Raw genomic sequence first — 22715 nt, forward strand, 5'->3', positions numbered from 1 at the left:
CATTCTGCTCCTGAGTGGCTCTCTTGTGGGCTTGCTGGCAGGATATGGCAGCATCTTCGGTTGTGCGTCAAGAATTCTGCATACAGTAGCACGTTTGTATGAAGGTGGGTTTATTCACAGGCAAATTGTTATATGCTATGGAGGTAGATTTGTGTATTTTTGTCAAGAGCAAAATCTTTTTCATTTTCAATCTAAAATAATTGTTCTGAAAGCAACTTTTTTTCCATCACAAAGAAAGTCAAAGCGGACACATACAAAGATGGCATCTTAGGTAAGCAGCACTGGGCTGTATTGACATATCCGAAAAATGACATCTGCTGCTTTAGATTGAACGGTCATATCTCAGTTATTATTTTCATATCTATAAAAAAAATAAGCTGTTTTCTTTACTTTCAGAGAGCGAGCTGACCGAATGTAGATATTGCCAGATATTCACTGTCCGAGGAACAGGCTGTGGAAACTTTATATTGCTGGAAAAAGTGTCCATAACCCGAGGTTATTAAACTGTTGTGTTCTTTTTCTCCATCTCTGCCTGTCTTATTGTACATGGAACCCGTCTCACATGCATTAATTAAAAATCCTTAAGATGTCAGCTGCTAATTTTCAGATTTACACCACATAAACACAGCCATTTTCACTGGACTATCTGTTGCAGCCAAGTCATGATTTCCCTGGGGGTTAGCCTTGCAATAACCAAGCGGTGAGACACATAACCCTCTATATTTAAATGTTTCAGGTACACTCCAATAGGTGTGTGCGTCACATACAGTATCTTCTATTAACATTATCTTCTATGGTTTGTCCTGTGTCTGTTTTTCAGCATAAAGTACTCTGTAGCCACTTAATGTGGACACCTGGTGAGACCACACACACACAATAACAGTCTCTTCTTCACTTCATCCCTCTCCCCCTTCTCCCTAAATCCTCTAGGTTATATCAGTTGTTTTGGTGAACCCTTCCCACATCTGAACTGGCTGACACAGAGGGCACAGCATGATCATAGGTGAGATGTCAATTGGTCGGGTCAACAGGAAGTATTATTAAAGAGATGCTTTACATTGAAATACAGACAGAGATGTAGTATTCCCAGAGTTAATGATCCAAGGTCAGTTTTGCATTTCACCTCCTGATTTAAGATGACTGACCGTGTTAGAATAAAAAAACAAGGCTTAATCATGCTCTCTCGTCTGCAGGTACGTTTTGATGTGAGAGGAAGCCAGTCCCGTCATCGCCATCTCACCTGCTCTTAAGAACCTTCGGGCCAACTGGGCGCACAAGGCTGGTTAGGAGACACCACAATTGTGATGAACTGAGAGAATATTAGGGTAGCACTGTAATTCATGAATCATATGCTGTCTGCCGCTGTTCTTACCTCTTTCCCTTTCTGTCTTCTACACCTCTCTCCCCACCTCGTCTTTCTTCCTTGTTTTATAATGCACACCATATGTGCATTGAAGTACAGATTGAACTTGTATTTATAATATTATAATTATAATGCATTTATGTATTTATAACACCTGGATAATGAACTTCTTTCAATAAAGCATTTCACATTCTCCACTGGTTGAAATTAAGTATCTCATTGAAATACTATCCTGTGTCCTCAGATTAATGCAGATAGAGTTAGATATGCATATGCAGAGTTTTTTTCCCTGTATATATGAATTACAAATCAATCATGTTTCTAGTCTATTGCATAGTTCCAATATGTAATCATTGATGTCCCAGGAGCAGGAGTTTTAAACACTGTTGAAGTGTATAATTGTAATACATACATTCAGACACCGCATCATTCAAATAATGGAGTTTGATATGACTAAAAAAGAATGTCTCAGAGATTCATACCTGAACCGCACATTTATTTGCCAAGGAAGAGTACATGATCAGTGAATATATTCAATGTACAGGCTACAATGTGGGAATCTCATGTGTGGTAATAACTACAGTACATGTGTATATAGGACTTGAATCCTTGGCACAATAAAGTTATTATATTCTACTCTACCCATAGGCTTCATTAAGGCCATTCAGACTTGAAGTTGATACAACAACTATGATAGCGGAGGTTCATAGATAGTTAGCTAGCTATGTTACTTCAGCTGCATTGCAAGGAAAGCTTACACAATTCTACATTCAATTTGCAGTAAATGCTTTAGCTAGCTAGATTCTTTACATAAACTGTTTCAAAATAAGACAGTCCCTAAAATATTAAACAACACGAATTACAAATTAATTCTCCTAACACTAGCTAGCTGGCTAATGTTAGCTTGTCAGATAACTTGCTAAATAGCAATTTTCGTAAATTTACTTTATGACAAAATATGCACAAACGTTTGTCTCTACATTAACTGACTTATTCCTCTCAATTGTAAATTTTTTGCTAGACTCGTTATGACATAACAACTTTACATCTGGTTCCACCGTCATGTTTTGTCAGCCATCTTTGTCGAATAACGCCACAAGGCATGTGTGGCTCGCGTCAAAATTTGTCATTGGAACCACTATGATTGGTCAAACAAAAACCTTGGGACCCAAATGCATAATGACTGCTCTAACTCCCCCTTGTGGTGGTCTGGAGCAATGAAGCCATGACGCTGGGTACCTCTAAGTCCCGCGGTGCAAGCTCGCAACTTTCAAGGACGAACCACTGTATATAGGACCTCTGTTTTTTCTGTATCGTCGAGCTCTCGGTCCAACACTCAAGAGTGTGGGGTCCACTAGCTTCATTTTTGCAATTATTAATCGATATAATAAAAGATGATTGTCTGAAGAAATGACAGTCTTTCTCACTTGGTTAGAATTTCCACCACAATACTTGGCGACCCAGATACGACACCAAACTAGAATGTGTGAATTAATTAAGATCGTTTAACATTAGCATCCAAACCTGTGTGGGCCAGATGACCATCCAAAACTGTGTGGAAACTAAAACCTATGGGGACTAGTTAATACTATAAAGCAAAAACCCTGTGTGGGTTAAAGTCCTGTGGGGGATAGAGACCTGTGTGGACTCAAAAGCACTTTCAAAAGCGCAGTTCAGATTTAAGTATAACTTTTGTATGACTGAAGCCTTTAGTGCGAGGTCTAATGCTTTAATATTTAATAGTTTCTGCCATCCGAATTCATATTCATGTTTTAAATAGGCCCGTTCAATTTTGTCTGAGTTGCCATTCCAAAGAAAATGTATATTTTGCTCATATACTTTTTTTAAAAGTTGCTAGGTGTAGGCAAAGCCATACGCAAATAGCTAAAGTGGGATATGACTAAAGCATTAATCAATGTGATTAGCAAGATCTTATCTATTTTTGCTAAGATTTATTGGCAAGAATGTTTTTGCACTTTGATGAAATATTGTGCGATTATCTGGCAACACCAACTAAAAAGTAGCAGTGCTCAGGGACACTTGACATTAATCAGATTCAATCAGATCAAGTGCAAACACGTGATAGTTGACACCCGAATAGTTGGGGTTTTTGTGGTGTCTGAGGTGTAACTGCATTAGAGCTGTCAAATCGGTGAGCGGCTGATCATGTGATCATTCTCACTAAGCCACACCCGTCTTACCCGTGTTAGAAGTTTAGAACAAGAAAGTGTAAGCCTTAGAGGTATAGATTACATATCACATTTCAGTGTTCCAACTTGTAAACAAGTCAACATGGGATTTGTCTTAATGCAGCTCCGTGAAGCCAATGGCAATTTCAGCTTCAGGTATAATGCCGGGAGACCGTTGTGGGTTTGACAGCTCTAATGCAGTTTCACCTCCAACACCGCCAAAACAACCGCTATGTGGGAAATCGTTGGGAAACACCAATTGGCTAATAGCCAACAAGCTGTGTCAACCATAAACAAAAAATACAGCTATTACACTTCTAAACAAATTATAGAGTTCAAAAAACACATTAATAGATACATTTTTACAAATAATGTTGTTTTCTTACATTTAACTGCCTAAAATGCTGTTATTGAGGTAATTTCCTTAGTAGGTGACATCAGAGGTCAGCATGTGGGAGAAGTTGGAGCTCAGGGATGATAGACGCATTTCCCAAAAGTAATTATGAGTTAGAGGGCCGTTCAAGTGGACTTTTCCCAGTTGTATGTGGTAAATTCCCACTTCCCACTCGTTTACGAATGTAGCACTAGGTATTGTTATTACTGCACTTTGAAATGTAGGTGGGGGAAATGTGCTGGTGGGGTTCATTAGCACATTTTGGGGCATGGTCTAAGATCTGTTGTATTTGTGCCAACCATCAGTAGAAATGTTGTACATTTTATCATTAAATTGGAGGAAGGTTTAGCATCTCTTTCAACACTGTCAGTTCTGCAATCTTTTTAAGAACTTGTGACAGTCAAGAGCTTACTGTACATTTTGCAGTAGTTTAATGCAGCCAGTCCACTGGATGTTAATGTTTACTTTTATTAACTTTGTCAGCTATTCACAAGTGGGTTATTGTTGCTGATCCATCACACTCACTGACCTGATATGATTACTACAATGACTAGTTATTATTAAGACCTATTGTTCTATGGTATGACATTTATTTATCAACTTTCAACAAGATTGCAGGATTTAAATATAAGGATGTTGATTTTTATGAACAGAACATATTAACTAAAATGACGTTCCCTCTTATGGAATACCAAAAAGAGCTAGCTGAAAGCCACGCCTTGAATAAGCCACACCTGCAATCATCTGATAGGCTGCTGCTGTTACAGTATGCTGCCAATCAGCAAATGATGTGCATGTTGTCAACAGAAGAGTCAGTGAAGGCAAAGTATTTTACAGGAAAGATTACTAGTTGCAGAAAGTGTCCTGCAGGTTCGTGGCAACATTTTGTCAGTAAATTATTTGGACTTTTACAATAACTTACTCACAAGTAGATTCCAGGTAAGAAATTACAAATCCACAGCAACTTCTGGCAACAGGTTGCCATTAAATTACTGTATAATGCACAACAACCTGTTCACAGTGCAGCGCATTAATGACAAAGACAGTGTCAAAGGAAGTGCTGTACTTGCATCGCCATATATACACAAATAGTTGACCACACCCCCAAATGTGCAAAGTCTCAAGTGCTGTCACAGTACCAAATTATACAATATTTTTTACACTCATTGAAATCAGAATACGGCAGCATACTGTCATTTTATATAAATAATAGCTTCAAGATGTTGTATATATTTAATTAATTTTTACTGCAACTCCCCCCCTTCCCCATGCACTCTCTCTCACACACACAGTACCATACTAAAGTGATAAGCTGTGAGTCCTGTCTGGCTGTGACCCTACAGGAGTACAGCGTCAGATTTTTGTTTAGCTGCTCACACAATCTCTCACACACACACAGATGCTTTACACCACACAGACGCGCGTGCACACACACACACACACACACACACACACACACACACACACACACACTCTTATGCTGTGTAAATGGATTAGTTGCAAACCCGTGCACCCAAGGAAAGGTTACATAAGCTTCAGGGAAAATAAAACCATTGCCAACTTTCTGCTGAATTGCAGGTCAGTGTCCAGAATACTTTTGTGCCATCTCCATTGACTGTGATGGAATTGGCTTCCCTCAGAGCACATTAAGAACAGACTTCAGTTGGGGTTACAGCACAGAGCCACAGACACTAAGATGGCAATGTATTGGAAAAAAGGAAATAGGAGAAAAAGCTATAGCTATTGAAATTGTGTTGACAAATACGAACTGTTGCTGTCTGTCTGCCTTTCCTCTATCCTCCCTCTTTCCTCTATCCTCCCACTTTCACACTTCCTCTCCTTCCCTCATCTCTCCCCTCTGGTCTCCCAGCCCAGGCCTTGGCAGTACTCCCATGACAGTGGATGTTTTTATTGTTCATCTCTGGTTTCAGACAAACTTTCTAACACAGGCTGACTTACTCTCTCATTTCTATACCGCTCATTACCATACCTCCACCATTCACACATGCCTGACCGCAACCTGAACTCCACAGGCCCTTGTAGTGACAAGTCTACCACCCCCTGACACTTTCCCTTCACCCCCATGACGAAACTTCCTGGTATCTCCCGGGTTGACGGGTGACAGGAGGAATGCTTTCTACAAAAGCTCTGGTGCCTTGCAGCACATACATAATGAAGCCTGTTTCAGTGTAAGTCAGCAGCACACACGCTCCCTGAGGTTATAGCAACCATCGAGGATCAGAGCCAGGAGTTTTCCCAGACTAGGGTGTTGAAAAACTCTGGGCCCTAGTTGCGGTATGAAGTACCAAACAATATGGCGTACTGAAACAGCCACAGTTTTGTTATTACAGTTACCAAGTACCTCTTGAGAGTCACAATGACCTCATTCATAGTCATTGGTTTCCTCTTCAGGACTGATTAGACCAGCGTGATGGATCTGACCATCGTTACAGAGACTGAGGGCTGGCTTTTTGGCCAAACCACAAATCAGCTTTCACTCGTTTCAATTGTACTATCTCCTAACGCCCTGGGTCCAAGAATGTGAAGCCGGATGCGCTCTGACACCTGTATAGCCCCGCTGCTACACCATCTGACCTCGAGACCATCCTCCCTACCTCCTGTGTTGCGGCTGTACTCATCTGGGGTAGAGAGAGCCTGGTCTGTAAGGCGCAACTAAGCGGATGTTTGTCCCGGTCCTGGAATGGGCACATTCCTCTAAACTGACCTGTCATCCTGGCTCCTGTTGGACCATGGTTTTTATCCAACAACATTTCTGGTGGCCCACCATGGTTCTTCACGTTTCCGCATTCGTCGCTGCCTGCACTGTGTGAGCACAGAATAAGACTTCGCGGCAAGCGCCTGGCTGGCCTCCTTCAACCACTCCTTGTTCCTCACTGCCCTTGGTCCCATATAGCCCCCTGGACTTTGTCACTGGTTTCCCTCCCTCAGATGACAACACCACTATTCTTACGGTGGTGGATAGGTTTTCCAAAGCCACCCATTTTATTCCCCTTCCCAAGCTACCCTCAGCCAAGGAGACAGCCTTGCTCATAGGGCAGCACGTCTTCCGGATCCATGGACTTCCGGTCAACATGGTCTCTGATCGCGGTCCTCAGTTCTCGTCCCGGTTCTGGAAGACGTTATGCATCTTCATGGGGTCATCTGCCAGCTCTGTCCTCTGGTTTTCAGCCCTAGTCTAATCGCCAGTCGGAGCAAGCCAATCAGTACCTGGAGACTGCTCTTCATTGCCTCATCTCCGACAACCCCACCACTTGGAGCCAGCAGCTCTTGTGGGTGGAATATGCCCGCAACACCCTCAACCGGTCGGCCACCGGTCTCTTGCCCTTCAAGTGTTCCTTGGGATATCAGCCCCCGCTCTTCCCTGAGCAAGAAGTCAGCATACTCTCTGCCCAGATGGTCATCCTCCACTGTCGTTGTACTTGGAAGAGAGCCCGGTCCACTTTTCTCAAGACCACCTCCATGTATCGTGACAGGCGGCCGCCACCAGACCCCTGCTCCTCGCTATCATCTCGGGCAAAGGGTATGGCTCTCCACTCGGGATCTGCCCCCCCGGGTGGAGTCCCGGCCCTTTCCCCATTTCTAAGATCCTTAGCCCCTCTGCTGTTCTTCTTCTGTTGCCCTGCACCCTCCGTACACATCAACCTTTTAATTTGTCTAGGATTAAACCTGTTTCCAGGCCCACCCCTCTCCCCCATCGACAGCCATCTGGAGTACACGGCGAGGCACCTCCTGGGTGTTCGACCTAGGGGTAGTGGATTCCAGTACCTGGTTGACTGGGAGGGTTTTGGCCCGGAGGAGAGGTGCTGGGTCCCCGCAAGTAAAAATAACTCTACAGTACTTTTTGGCCTTTGATGTCAATTATTTGGAGTGTGTACGGTTTCTGTGTAGGTGTATGTGTTTTTTCATTCAACTTTTGTTTACCAAACCTTTCCCTTGAGACAAAAAAAAAGATAGGAAGTAAGTTGTGTTGGGAAGAGAGTGGAGTTATTTACTAGACTGGTGGGGGTCAGGTGTGTAGGCAGCTCGGGTTGGCTGGGCAGTCTGGCTGAAATCTGATATAGAGGATGTCTTAAAGACAATCAAAAGTTGTCTTTGTACTTTAATTGTAAGAGTAGTTAATTTGTCAGGCTATTGGTTAAATGTGCAACACAATATTGATTATTGAATTATCATGGATTTAGTTTAGGGCATTTTTGCTTACTTTTTGTTGTTCTAAATACAGATGTCTAGAAGGGCAATGGGTCATATTAGATTGTGTAGAAATGCAGGAAATGTGCTTTAGATGCCCCAAATGTGAGGACACCCAAACCCCCTGCCAAGTTATTTCCCCCACTGCTGGGTGATTTAAACATTCGTAGTCAATCGATCCATAATACTCTTAGCAAAAAAACAACATGTATTTACAATATGTAGAATCTATGAGAATAGAAAGGTTCAGAACTTCTGTGAAACAGCACAGTTGAAAAATATATGGCAAATAGAAATCAAAACTGGATTGTGTTGAGTGGAGCTGAAGGATGGGACTAAAAACAAACAAACAATAACTATTGTAAAATATACTGTGTCCGTAAAATGATATGGTATGTATAAGCTGGAAGTAGAAGCCTAAGTGTCGTTGTCCATTAGTTTACTCCAATTAGGTGAGGGATGGTAGGGTTAGGGGGAAATAATAAAGGAAAATATATTTAAAACAAATATAGAATACCAGTCAAAAGTTTGGACACACATACTCATTCAAGGGTTTCTCTTTGTTTTCACTCTTTTCTACATTGTAGAATAATAGTGAAGATTTCATAACCATGAAATACGGCCGCACAGGGGTTAAAGTAATGATGGACTGTCGTTTATGTTTGCTTATTTGAGCTGTTCTTGCTGTAATATGGACTTAGCCCTATTTAGTAGAAGACTATCTTCTGTATACCACCCCTACTTTGTCACAACACAACTGATCGCTTCAAACAAATAAGGAAAACATTTCACAAATTAACTTTTAACAAGGCACACTTGTTAATTGAAATGCATTCCAGGTGACTACCTCATGAAGCTGGTTGAGAGAATGCCAAGAGTGTGCAATAGTGTGATCATGGCAAAGGGTGACTACTTTTAACAATCTCAAATATAAAATATATTTTGATTTGTTAACACTTTTGGTTACTACCTGATTTCATATGTGCTATTTCATAGTTTTGACGTCTTCACTATTATTCTATAATGTAGAAAATAGTAAAAAATTAAGAAAAACACTTGAATGACTAGGTGTTCTAAAACTTTTGACCTGTAGTGTATATAAACTCAGCAAAAAAAGAAAAGTCCTCTCACTGTCAACTGCATTTATTTTCAGCAAACTTAACATATGTAAATATTTGTATGAACATAACAAGATTCAACAACTGAGACATAAACTGAATAAGTTCCACAGACAAGTAACTAACAGAAATGGAATAATGTGTCCTTGAACAAAGTGGGGGTCAAAATCAAAAGTAACAGGCAAAATCCGGTGTGGCCACCACCTGCATTAAGTACTGCAGTGCATCTCCTCCTCATGGACTGCACCAGATTTGCCACTTCTTGCTGTGAGATGTTACCCCACTCTTCCACCAAGGCAACTGCAAGTTCCTGGACATTTCTGGGGGGAGTGGCCCTAGCCCTCACCCTCCGATCCAACAGGTCCCAGATGTGCTCAATGGGATTGAGATCCGGGCTCTTCGCTGGCCATGGCAGAACACCAACATTCCTGTCTTGCAGGAAATCATACACAGCACGAGCAGTATGGCTGGTGGCATTGTCATGCTGGAGGGTCATGTCAGGATGAGCCTGCAGGAAGGGTACCACATGAGGGAGGAGGATGTCTTCCCTGTAACGCACAGCGTTGCGATTTCCTGCAATGACAACAAGCTCAGTCTGATGATGCTGTTACACACCGCCCCAGACCATGACGGACCCTCCACCTCCAAATTGATCCCGCTCCAGAGTACAGGCCTCGGTGTAATGCTCATTCCTTCAACAATAAATGCGAATCCGACCATCACCCCTGGTGAGACAAAACTGCGACTCGTCAGTGAAGAGCACTTTTTGCCAGTCCTGTCTGGTCCAGCGACGGTGGGTTTGTGCCCATAGGCGACGTTTTTGCCGGTGATGTCTGCCTGCCTTACAACAGGCCTACAAGCCCTCAGCCCAGCCTCTCTCAGCCTATTGCGGACAGTCTGAGCACTGATGGAGGGATTGTGCGTTCCTGGTGTAACTCGGGCAGTTGTTGTTGCCATCCTGTACCTGTCCCGCAGGTGTGATGTTCGGATGTACCGATCCTGTGCAGGTGTTGTTACACGTGGTCTGCCACTGCGAGGACGATTGGCTGTGCATCCTGTCTCCCTGTAGCGCTGTCTTAGGCGTCTCACAGTGCGGACATTGCAATTTATAATCCTGGCCACATCTGCAGTCATCATGCTTCCTTGCAGCATGCCTAAGGCACGTTCACACAGATCAGCAGGGACCCTGGGCATCTTTCTTGTGGTGTTTTTCAGAGTCAGTAGAAAGGCCTCTTTAGTGTCCTAAGTTTTCATAACTGTCACCTTAACCTCTTGGGGCTAGGTGGGACGCTAGCGTGCCACCCGTGGTGCACTCCATCAACAGCAGGTGCATTTCAAGAGCGGCAAATTTGAATCCAAATAAATGTCAAAATTCAAATTTTTCAAATATACAACTATTTTACACCATTTGAAAGATAAACATCTCCTTAATCTAACCACGTTTTACGATTTCAAAAAGGTTTTACGGCGAAAGCATAAATTTAGAGTATGTTAGGACAGTACATTTACAAGAGTTGTGTGTAATGTTTTGTCAAGTCAAAGACAGGGTCACCAAAACCATAAAACCAGCTAAAATGATGCACTAACCTTTTACAATCTCCATCAGATGACACTCCTAGGACATTATGTTAGACAATGCATGCATTTTTAGTTCTATCAAGTTCATATTTATATCCAAAAACAGCGTTTTACTATGGCATTGATGTTGAGGAAATCGTTTCCCTCCAATAACCGGCAGTCAAGTCAGCGTAACAAATTAAATAATTAAAATTAGAAAACATTGGTAAAATATTATATTGTCATTTAAAGAATTATAGATTTACATCTCTTGAACGCAATCAACTTGCCAGATTTAAAAATAACCTTACTGGGAAATCACACTTTGCAATAATCTGAGCACTGCGCCCAGAAAAATACGCGTTGCGATACAGACTAGACGTCATGTTGGGGAGATCTAAAATCGAAAATACTATGTAAATAATCCATTACCTTTGATTCTCTTCATCAGATGTCACTTCCAGGTATCACAGGTCCATAACGAATGTAGTTTTGTTCAAAAAAGCTCATCATTTATGTCCAAAAATCTCCGTCTCGTTAGCACATGATGTAAGCCAGCCGGACTTCTCGTCATGAACGAGGGGAAAAAATATATTTCCGTTCGTTCAAACATGTCAAACGTTGTATAGCATAAATCATTAGGGCCTTTTTTAACCAGAACATGAATAATATTCAAGGTGGACGAATGCATACTCTTTTATAACGTATTGGAACGAGGGTACCCAACATGAACTCGCGCGCCAGGTGTCTAATGGGACATCATCTTTCCATGGCTCTTGTTCGGTCAGATCTCCCTCCAGAAGACTCAAAACACTTTGTAAAGGCTGGTGACATCTAGTGGAAGCAATGGAAGTGCCAAAATATTCCTAAACCCCTGTGTTTTTCAATGGGATAGGTTTAAAGTCAATACAACACATCAGGTATCCACTTCCTGTCAGAAAATGTCTCAGGGTTTTGCCTGCCAAATGAGTTCTGTTATACTCACAGACACCATTCAAACAGTTTTGGAAACTTTAGAGTGTTTTCTATCCATATATAATAAGTATATGCATATTCTAGTTACTGGGTAGGATTAGTAACCAGATTAAATCGGGTACATTTTTTTTATCCAGACGTGCAAATGCTGCCCCCTAGACCCAACAGGTTAACCTGTTGGGGCTACAGGTTAGCAATGAACCCCGAGACGGGATTGCTAACAAGGCTGGAAATTCAAAACATCAAAAATCGAATAATTTCAATTTCTCAAACAATCAACTATTTTACACAATTTAAAAGATAAACATCTCCTTAATCTAACCACATTGTTCGATTTTCAAAGAGGCTTTACGGCAAAAGCATAAAGTTAGATTATGTTAGGACAGTACATAGCCACAAAAGTACAAACATCCAGTTTCAATTCAAGGTCAGACGTCACCAAAAGCAGAAACCAGCTAAAATTATGCACCAACCTTTGACAATCTCCATCAGATGACACTCCTAGGACATTATGTTATACAATACATGCATTTTTTGTTCCATCAAGTTCATATTTATATCCAAAAACAGCATTTTACAGTAGCGTGAAATTCAGATTTTTTTCTTCTCTGAAATGCTTCCGGTGAACATAACAAAATTACTATTCGAAAACATTGGTAAATTATAATATTGTCATTCAAAGAATAATATATTATCATCTCGTAATTGCTACCGAATGGCCAGATCTCAAAATAACTTTACTGGGAAATCACATTTTGCAATAAACGGGGTGCTATGCTAAGAACAATAAGCTATGCTATACAGTTAGCATCATCTAATATCGATAATAAAATTGTAAATATCCCCTTACCTTTGATTATCTCCATCAGAAGGCACTGCCAGGAATCCCAGGTCCAGAACAAATGTGGTTTCTTTTGACAAAGTTCATAATTTATGTCCAAATAACACCAAGTAGTTAACGTTCATTATGCTCCCACAAAACGTGGTGGGGGGGGGTGTAAAATCACGCCGAAAAGCTAAAAAAAACTAGTAAATAATCTATTTACGTTCGTTCAAACATGTCAAACGTTGTTTAGCATTAATCTTTTGGTCCATTTTTAACGTTAAACATCAGTAATATTTTCACACAACCTATCCTATGTCTAGATAAACAATTATGACAAACTCACGCTTCTCAGATTTATGCGCAGACGCAAAAATATGAAGTGACGACATGTCAACTTCCCAGCATTCTAATTTGCTCTCTGTTTATCATAGACGCTTCAAACAACTTTATAAAGATCGTTGACATCTAGTGGAAGCCGTAGGAGTTGCGAAATGAATCCTTTATCACTATGGTATCTATAAAACAATGACACTAAATAGTACAGTCACAAAATTCACATTTTTTTTATCTATTTCTCACAGGTTTTTGCCTGCAATATGAGTTTTGTTATACTTACAGACACCATTCAAACTGTTTTAGAAAATTCAGAGTGTTTTCTATCCGAATGTGTTAATAATATGCATATCCTAGCTTCTGAGTTGGTGTAGGAGGCAGTTAAAAATGGGCACATATTTTTTTTTAAATTTCTCAATACTGCCCCCTAGCCCCAACAGGTTTTAATTGCTTACCGTCTGTAAGCTGTTGGTGTCTTAATGACCATTCCACAGGTGCATGTTTATTAATTGTTTATGGTTCATTGAACAAGCATTGGAAACAGTGTCTAAACCCTTTACATTGAAAATCTGTGAAGTTAATTGGATTTTTAAGAATTATCTTTGAAAGACAGGGTCCTGAAAAAGGGACATTTATTTTTTTGCTTAGTTTATATAAATGTTTGGACACACCTACGCATTCAACGGTTTTTCTTAATTTTTACTATTTTCTACATTGTAGAATAATAGTGAAGACGTCAAAACTATGAAATAACACATACGGAATAAGGTAGTAACCAAGAAAGTGTTAAACACATCAAAACGTATTTTATATTTGAGATTCTTCAAGGTAGCCACTGTAAGAATATTTTATTAAGATAATACGCAATGCAGAGGACTAGAGGTCAATAGCGAATTAACGATCAATGAAAATAGTTGTTTTTCAGTTCAACATCTTAGAATCTGTGTAAGGGTGTCATTCCTGGACTCATAGCTACGTGTGTAAAGTTTTCATTGGTTCGAATTGTCTATACATTGAGCCTGAAACAGGATACTTGTTATGTGGCAATTGGCCCAACTTTACAGCAAGGAATTATAATTGGTCAACCACAGGCTAGGGTTGGGGATTATAAATGACATCCTGTGATTACATCACTGAGGATAGGGGAGAATGAACCATCTACTTCCCAGCATAACATCTATGATTTGTCCTCTTTGAATTAATCTACTTTTCTCCCCCTGATTTGTTTTGGGGTCTGTGTTATTGAAGAATAACATCAACTACTAACACTTGGTGCCGTGACCCGGATGGATTGGTCTTGAACAACAACAAGAACAAACTCATCAACTGTGTGTTAATCCAGGAGAAAGAGACAGGGCTGTGCACAACCCACTTTGGGAGTCAACTCTTAATCTCCTATTTGATGACATAATTGCTGGTTGAGTCTAGACCTATGTCATTTAATTAGTGCATGCAATGAGTGATACGTATCTGTGATGTATAAGGTTTGAGTCCTTTGCTCTGTTAGGGGTTTGAGTCCTCTGTTAAATCTCTATTATAGGGGTTTGAGTCCTCTATTAAAGGTTAGAGTCCTTTTTGTTAAAGCTCTATCAGTTAAATAAGCCATAATTGATTAAGGGTGTGGAACCTTCTTGTTGCATAGAAGTGAGTTGCTAGTTGAGTAGCAATTTTTTCACGTGTGGGTAATGTAAGCCGTGTGAGCATTGTACAAGCTTTTAAAGTGAACACAAGTTTTTATGGGTAACCAGGCCCTACAAAAACAATTTGTCTTCTACAAAATGAGAGGTTACAGTCTTCAAGGGGTTATACATAAATATATAAACATATGGATATATATTATACAGCTTTTGAAATTAATGTAATGCCATTTTTAAATGAGAAAACCATTCTGTAGAAGAGCGGAACAGGTGCTCCAGATGTGAGCATGAAAAATATTTCAAATTCACAGTCTAGTGATATGAAGAACCATTTCAAGGTAGAGAAGTGTAGGCAAGAGATAATAAAGAGAGATAAAGAGTTTGATGGCTCTTGGTGAACAGATAAAAACCTTAAAAGGAGAAATTCTACTATTGCAGGAGGCGACACGGGTAAAAACAGACTTGGCCCCCACCTGTGGACCCTTTGTTCCCTCAATCTTGCGCAAGGATCATCGGGTTTCAATATCTAGTCCGCACTGCCTGGCTTTGAGTCAATAGATTCTGGCAGGAGTGACGAACGATGTCTTAGACCAACCAGAACACAGGCTGTAAAAGGAAGTAAGGACAAACGTCCAGTGACAGTAATCACACATAAATCAGCATCTCCAAAACAGTTTGATGAATGGGCAAAAACTTTGAAGCATCCACGAGACGTGGGTATGAAGACATGGGGTCATTTAAAGCGTTATAAGAAACTCTACAATCTACATCCTTATGATGTGTTACAGTTATTAGCCTTTGATTTGAACAACCGTTAACATGGCTTACTTGAAGTAAAGGTTCATAGAGCTGTGGGTGGTGAAGAGCAAGATGTGGCCGATGGATGGAGAGCCATACATGTTTTCCTTAAGGGTCTGAACAATGCAACCACCAATTGGGGAGAGATAACCCAATGTGTCCAAAAACCAAAATAACCGTTTGTTGAATATGAAGAAAGGTTTAGAGCAGAGGTGGTTAGACACAGTGGGATACCCGAAATGGAAGATGAAGATACACTCAATTCCTCCAGAAATGGGGCAATCACCCATCAGTTGATGCAATCCATACATGACGATATGCGAAAAACTATTGATTGGGAGAGACAAAACTATCATCATCGACAGACTGTCACGACTGGACAGAGACATCGATCAACATAATAAACCGGCTGTCATTAGAGTTGTGCTGGTTCCGAGTGAAACCAACAGCATTATTCGTTCAGCAGAAGAGACTTCTTGTGTATGTCATTATTGCGGGATTTCTGGTCACTGGCAACGAGAATATAGGGAAAGATAACGTGTCTTTATGAGAAGTGGCCAGGAGAAGCAGGGTTCATCTAAGGCAGTGGTTCCCAAACTTTTTATAATCCCGTACCCCTTCAAACATTCAACATCCAGCTGCATACCCCCCCCCCCCAGCACCAGGGTCAGTGCACTCTCAAATGTTGTTTTGTGCCATCATTGTAAGCCTGCCACACACACACCATAAATTACATTTATTAAACATAACAATGAATGTGCACTCATGGAATCCAGTTGTTTGTGTCATCCGTTTCAGGAAAGTGCCTGTGTAATTGTGCACCCAACTTACTCAGGTGCTTCGCTATATCACATTTGACATTGTCTGTAATCTTGAGTTCATTTGCACACAAAAAATCATACAATGATGGAAAGACCTTTGTATTGTCCTTGTTAATGCAAACAAAGAAGAGCTCCAACTTCTTAATCATAGACTCAATTTTGGCCCACACATTGAATATAGTTGTGAAGGGTCCCTGTAATCCTAGATTCAGCTCATTCAGGTGAGAAAAAACATCACCCAGATAGGCCAGTCGTGTGAGAAAATCTTGATCATGCAATCGGTCAGACAAGTGAAAAGGACATGTCAATGCTTTGCCCCTTGATAATCAGTGCACGTCCATATGTTGTAAAAGCGGTACATGGTTGCAGCCCATATCATTGCAGAGTGCAGAAAATACATGAGAGTTCAGGGGCCTTGCTTTAACAAAGTTAATCATTTTCACTATAGTGTCCACAAAATCTTTCAAGCTGTCAGGCATTCCCTTGGCAACATGAGCCTCTCTGTGGATGCTGCAGAGTACCCAAGTGGCATCAGGAGCAACTGCTTGCATGTGCGTTACCACTCCACTATGTCTCCCTGTCATGGCTTTTGCGGCATCAGTACAGATACCAACACACCACCACCACACCACCAAAGTCCATTTGATGTCACAAAGCTGTCTACTACTTTAAATATCCTCTCCTGTTGTCCTGGTTTCCAGTGGTTTGTAGAAGAGAATGTCTACCTTAATTGACCCCCCATAAACGTAACGGACATATACCAGGAGCTGTGCCAGGCCCACCATGTCTGTTGACTCATCCAACTGTAACGCATAGAAATCAGTGGCTTGTATGAGAAGCAGTAATTGTTTCAAAACGTCTCCTTCCATGTCACTGATGCATCGTGAAACATTGTTGTTTTGATGAAGACATTGTCTGTATAGTTTTATGGGCCTTTTCCCCCAGCATTGTCCCAGCCATATCTGCGGCAGCAGGAAGAATTAAGTCCTTCAAAATAATATGAGGCTTGCCTGTCGCCACTCAGTAGCTCACCATATAAGATGCTTTTATCCCATTCTTATTAATGGTATCTGTTGCTTTTATACACGTCTTACTACTTCAAAGTCGTCTTAATTCTCTTATTTTTCTAATTGGCATGTTTTGCTTCTAAATGTCTGTACAAGAGGGAAGGTTTCATTGAGTTGTGAGAGAGTACTTTTTTAACATATAACACGCTGTGGCTGAGGAAAGGCACTACTCCCAATATTATTGAACCCCAAATCAATGTAGTTCTCATCATATTTGCGCCTCTCGATGGTCCAACATCCCTGTCTTTTGTTTGGTGCTTTCCCGGTTAAGGGGGCAGTAGCTCTTTGGCTGCATCAGATTCACAACTGTCAGTGTCCATGCTAGCTGGGCTAACAATACATTTAGAATTACTGATGCTAGCATTGGATGTGCTCGTGGAAGCAGAGCAACTTGTGTCGTCGACAGGTGCAGGTGTAGTTCTGCTGGTAGTAGCAGTACTACCAGTAGAGCTGGTATGTGTCTCTATGGACTCGAGCCTTACTTTTTTAAACCATTTATACATTTTCAAGCAAACGAAATGAGCAGCAGCTACATTTGGCTACATACGGACCGTTAGTGGAATTCCCGAGAGAGAGTAACGGTTAACGTGATTGGATGTAAATTATTTGACTAAGCTACCTGTATTTGACATTGTGTTGATATTTGATGGTTTAATTTTATTTTTGGCATTGAAACGAGGCTACTCAGATGAGAAAAAAAGCCTCACCCAAATGTTTAGCCCCGTTGGAAAATATTAATGGATGATTCATATGTGTTATTTCATTGTTTTGATGTCTTCACAATTATTCTACCATTTAGAAAATAGTAAAATATAGAAAAACACTGGAATGAGTAGGTGTGTCGAAACGTTTGACTGGTACTCTACATATACAGACAGTGCATTCAGAAAGTATTCAGACCCCTTGACTTTTTCCACATTTTGTTACGTTACAGCCTTATTCTAAAATGCAATAAATAAATGTTTTTCCTCATCAATTACAAAACCGCACAGTGAGAAATCAAAAACAGGTTTTTAGAAATATTTGCACATATAAAAATAAATAATTAATAATAATGCCTTATTTACATAAGGAAATAGTGTATCCTGTTTCCATCGATCATCCTTGAGATGTTTCTACAACTTGATCGGAGTCCACCTGCGGTAAATTCAATATATTGGACATGATTTGGAAAGGCACACACCTGTCTATATAAGGTCCCACAGGTGACAGTGCATGTCAGAGCAAAAACCAAGCCATGAGGTCGAAGGAATTGTCCATAGAGCTCCAAGACAGGATTTTGTTGAGGCACAGATGGATGAACCTCCCAGAAGGACAACCATCTCTGCAGCACTCCAACAATCAGGCCTTTATGGTGGAGTGGCCAGATGGAGGCCACTCCTCAGTAAAAGGCACATGACAGCCTGCTAAAGGCACCTAATGGACTCAGACCATGAGAAACAAGATTTTCTGGTCTGATGAAACCAAGTTTGAAAATTTGGGGCTGAATGTCAAGCGTCACATCTGCAGGAAACCTGGCACTACACTACAGCGAAGCATGGTAGTGGCAGCATCATACTATGGGGATGTTTTTCAGTGGCAGGGACTGAGAGACTAGTCAGGATCGAGGGAAAGATGAATGGAGCAAATTACAGAGAGATCCCAGATTGATCAGGACCTCAGACTGGGGTAAAGGTTCACCTTCCAGAAGGACATGACCCTAAGCACACAGCCAAGACAATGCAGGAGAGGCTTCGGGACAAGTCTCTGAATGTCCTTGAGTGGCCTAGCTAGAGCCTGGACTTGAACCCGATCGAACATCTCTGGAGAGACCTGAAAATAGCTATGCAGCAACGCTCCCCATCAATCCTGACAGAGCTTGAAAGGATCTGCAGAGAAGAATGGGAGAAACTCCCCAAATACAGGTGTACCAAGCTTGTAGCGTCATACCTAACAAGACTCGAGGCTGTAATTGCTGCTAAAGGTGCTTCAACAAGGTACAGAGTAAATGGTCTGAATACTTATGCAATGTGACATTTTCTGAAAACCTGTTTTGCTTTGATATTATGAGGTATTATGTGTAGATTGATAAGAAACAAAAAACAATTTTAGAATAAGGCTGAAACATAACAAAATGTGTTATGTTACGTTACCCCTCCCAAAGTCTTAGACTTACAGGAGATAAACCCTGAACGTGTTGATTCTGTGGACCCATGTAGACACCGGAACCAGGTTAAATTAACACACTGCTTAGTGTAAAGCCTTAAATATTTCCCAGAGTGCCTTGCCTTTTGAGTAAATTGTAGCGTTACAAGCCATGACTGTATTTTTTAAGAACAGAGACATGATTGTTGCATTCATTCGATTTTAAATGTATGGACATCACCAAGTGAGATTCTAATAGATATGTTATCATAAAAATAAATATATAACAATATACCATACATTTTTTTACAAGGCTTTGTTTTTAGGGCCTAGTTTCACCCTAATATAGGTGCCTGAAACTCATACACATCACTTTGAACCAAAATCATGCACATCAATATCATAATTCCTGGCATGCTCTATTGCAGGCTCTTGTTTATAATTGTTTGTTTCAGTATCTATGTTTGTGCATGTACATTGACTGATTGATTTATTAATCTTATGCTACTCTAATATAAATTACAAACCGTTTCTAAACTAATCCATTATGATACTTGGATTTATTGCATCCGCTGCTGAAATGGATGTTCCAGTTTCTATAGCTTCGTTTTTCCAACCCTGGCACTCATTCAGAAAACAAGTTGTGGGGAAAAAAATAAGAAAGTTGGCTATTCCTATGCTGCCTTGATTCCAATAGAAATTACCCATCACCTTGCAAGCCAGCAGAATGTGACCTGCAGGGCTGAAGTGGACTGTGAAACATGAGTCTAAAGCCATTTTATTTAATTAACAAAGGTTTAGATTTGTTGCATAAGGGGTACAAACACTTGTCACTGCAGTGGTACCCATTAAGGTTATCCTTTGTACCTTTAGTTGTAAGTGCATAACAACCCTACATGCAAGCAGTGTTGCCAAGTAATTTTCAGGGGAAGTTGCTAGAGGCAGGTTGATTTGTTGCTAAAAGTTGCTAAATGGCGTTGTGATGTCATTGCACGATGACGTCATTACGTAATAACGTAAAACTGCGTCATTACGTAGAATACACAATAACGTTGCTCAAATTGACTGGCCATCTCGGCGAAAAATATGATTTGACATTTGTTAGTTTAGATTTGTTTGCTTATTATCATATTTTTATTTATAAAAGTAATATAAACACAACACATTTAATATGATCACATATTTTTTTATTTTTAAACACAACACATTGAATTATTGAATAATTACACATTATTGAACAATTACATTATATTTATTTTCTTTTTAACTAGTAAACCTACACATTCTGAACAATTATAGAATTAAGCAGTGTATTGGCAGTTAGTTAACATGCTACCTAACTTATCAACAATTATAGGTACAAGCTAATAACAAGGTATATATGCTATCTTATTGAACAAGCAACTTAACTCAAATAATGATGTGTGCGCTAGGCATCTCTCTCCAGCTATCTCCAGGTTGTTGTGTTGCTTGGCTGGCTAGCTGCTCAATGGTTTCCTCCAGGTATTGCCACTGTTCTCGCTCACACGGCAGTGCACACTGCCACCATCAGCTGTGTGTCTCCGCCAGTTCCAGAAAGTCCACTCCTTGCATACGTACTGTAAATATGATGAATCATAGATTGGCAAGGAAATCCTCTTCATCTTCACTGTCCAACTGCATTGTCACGGAGCTGGAACCAGCAGTAGAGGATGGCGTGGCCTTAAAGCTGTATGCTACTGTGGTGCCAAACTGCTGCAGAACTTCACTTGGTAGTTTATGCTGGTATCAGGTATCACCAGCCAGCTTCTGTCCATACTGCACCAAGAGAATGGAGTTGGGAGTGTGCAGTGACATTCTATTTCTTAACTTTGACTTGACCACACTCATTTGGCTGAACAGCCATTCAACCTCTGCATTTGAGTGTGGCAAGGAGAGGGCAGCGAGTGTAGCTTTGCACAGTTCTTCAGATGGATTTGACCCAGAAAAGTCAGTGTAGTTATTCACTTCACTCCAAAACTCGACTGTATTTTCAGTTGAGTCCCACCTAAACAGATGGATGTTTCTCCATTGGGAAACAATTTTATCAATTGTTTGGGGCTGGAATCCCAGTAGCTCAGCTACTTAATAATTTCAGTGGTGCCTTTATTGTGCTTTAGCATTTCCTTAACACTGAACAAGGCCATGTTTCGCAAGGCTTCTAGGTTGTCTGGGAGCCTTGCTTGCAGCTCCTTGCTTAAAGCAACAATGTAGTTGATGCACTGTCTCCGAATGACCTTTTTGTCCTCTGGCGCAAGACTGAGTTGGTACACCGTGCTCTCGAAAATGTACCCAAGGTATGGTGATGGACTGAGATGTCCATCAATGGCATCCTTCAGGACATACATTTTGGCATAGGGTTGACTACTCTGCTGCAAATTGATGTTAAGAGGTGTACCAGATTGTCCAAAAGCTTGACAGGATCTGTTTGCTCTCCCTCAAATGACTTCACTGCAACTTGTACATCGAACAGGATTGATTTCAAGAATGTCAGGTAGACATAGTTGGTCTTGTCCATGTACATGGCGTGGAGCACATCCGCCATGTAGCAACGCTCACTGGCCTTGGTCAACTCAAAGTGGAGTTTCAGTTCTTCCCACTGGCTCAATACACAAGTTACCACAGGCTCAATCGATAGCCAACGTGTGGCACACACTTTGGTGATCTGCAGGGGTTTCTGGCCACAATTAATGGTGTCATACACTGCATTGTACGCCTCGCACTGTTTTGAGGAAATCAAAAACCAGTTGTAGGTTTCCCTGATTAAGTACTCAACATTCCTAGGGATGGTTTCTTTGATTGCTGCACTGACAGCCAATTGTAAAGAATGGCACACACAGCGGATGAGTACCAAATTGGGCAATGCACATTCTTCCTTTAAAATCTTGTGCACCCCATTGTGCACCTCAGTCATCACAGACGCATTATCAGCGCATTACCTGCAGCCAAAATGAGTGTTAGGGTTAGGAACACTGGTAGTAAACTACCTAAGGGATCTAAACTGGAACAAACATTTCAGTAAAGGGTGCAAAAAAAATCTAACTAACTGATTGGATTAGTTTAGAAAAAATGTTATGTTATTTATCTTTGTGTAGCATACAATTAATCAATTAATGTACATGAACAAACATACATATCTACCTGCAATAGATGATGCTGGTAAATATGATAATGATGGGTGTGGTCTTTGAATCAAAGTGATGTATATGAGTTTCAGGTCCCTGTACAATGCTTAAAACTAGGCCCTCAAAATAATTTACAATTTACTCAAAAGGCACTCTGGGAA

This window comes from Salmo salar, chromosome 11 (genome assembly GCF_965601325.2).
Source record: "Salmo salar chromosome 11, fSalSal1, whole genome shotgun sequence".
NCBI classification, from domain to species: Eukaryota; Metazoa; Chordata; class Actinopteri; order Salmoniformes; family Salmonidae; genus Salmo; species Salmo salar.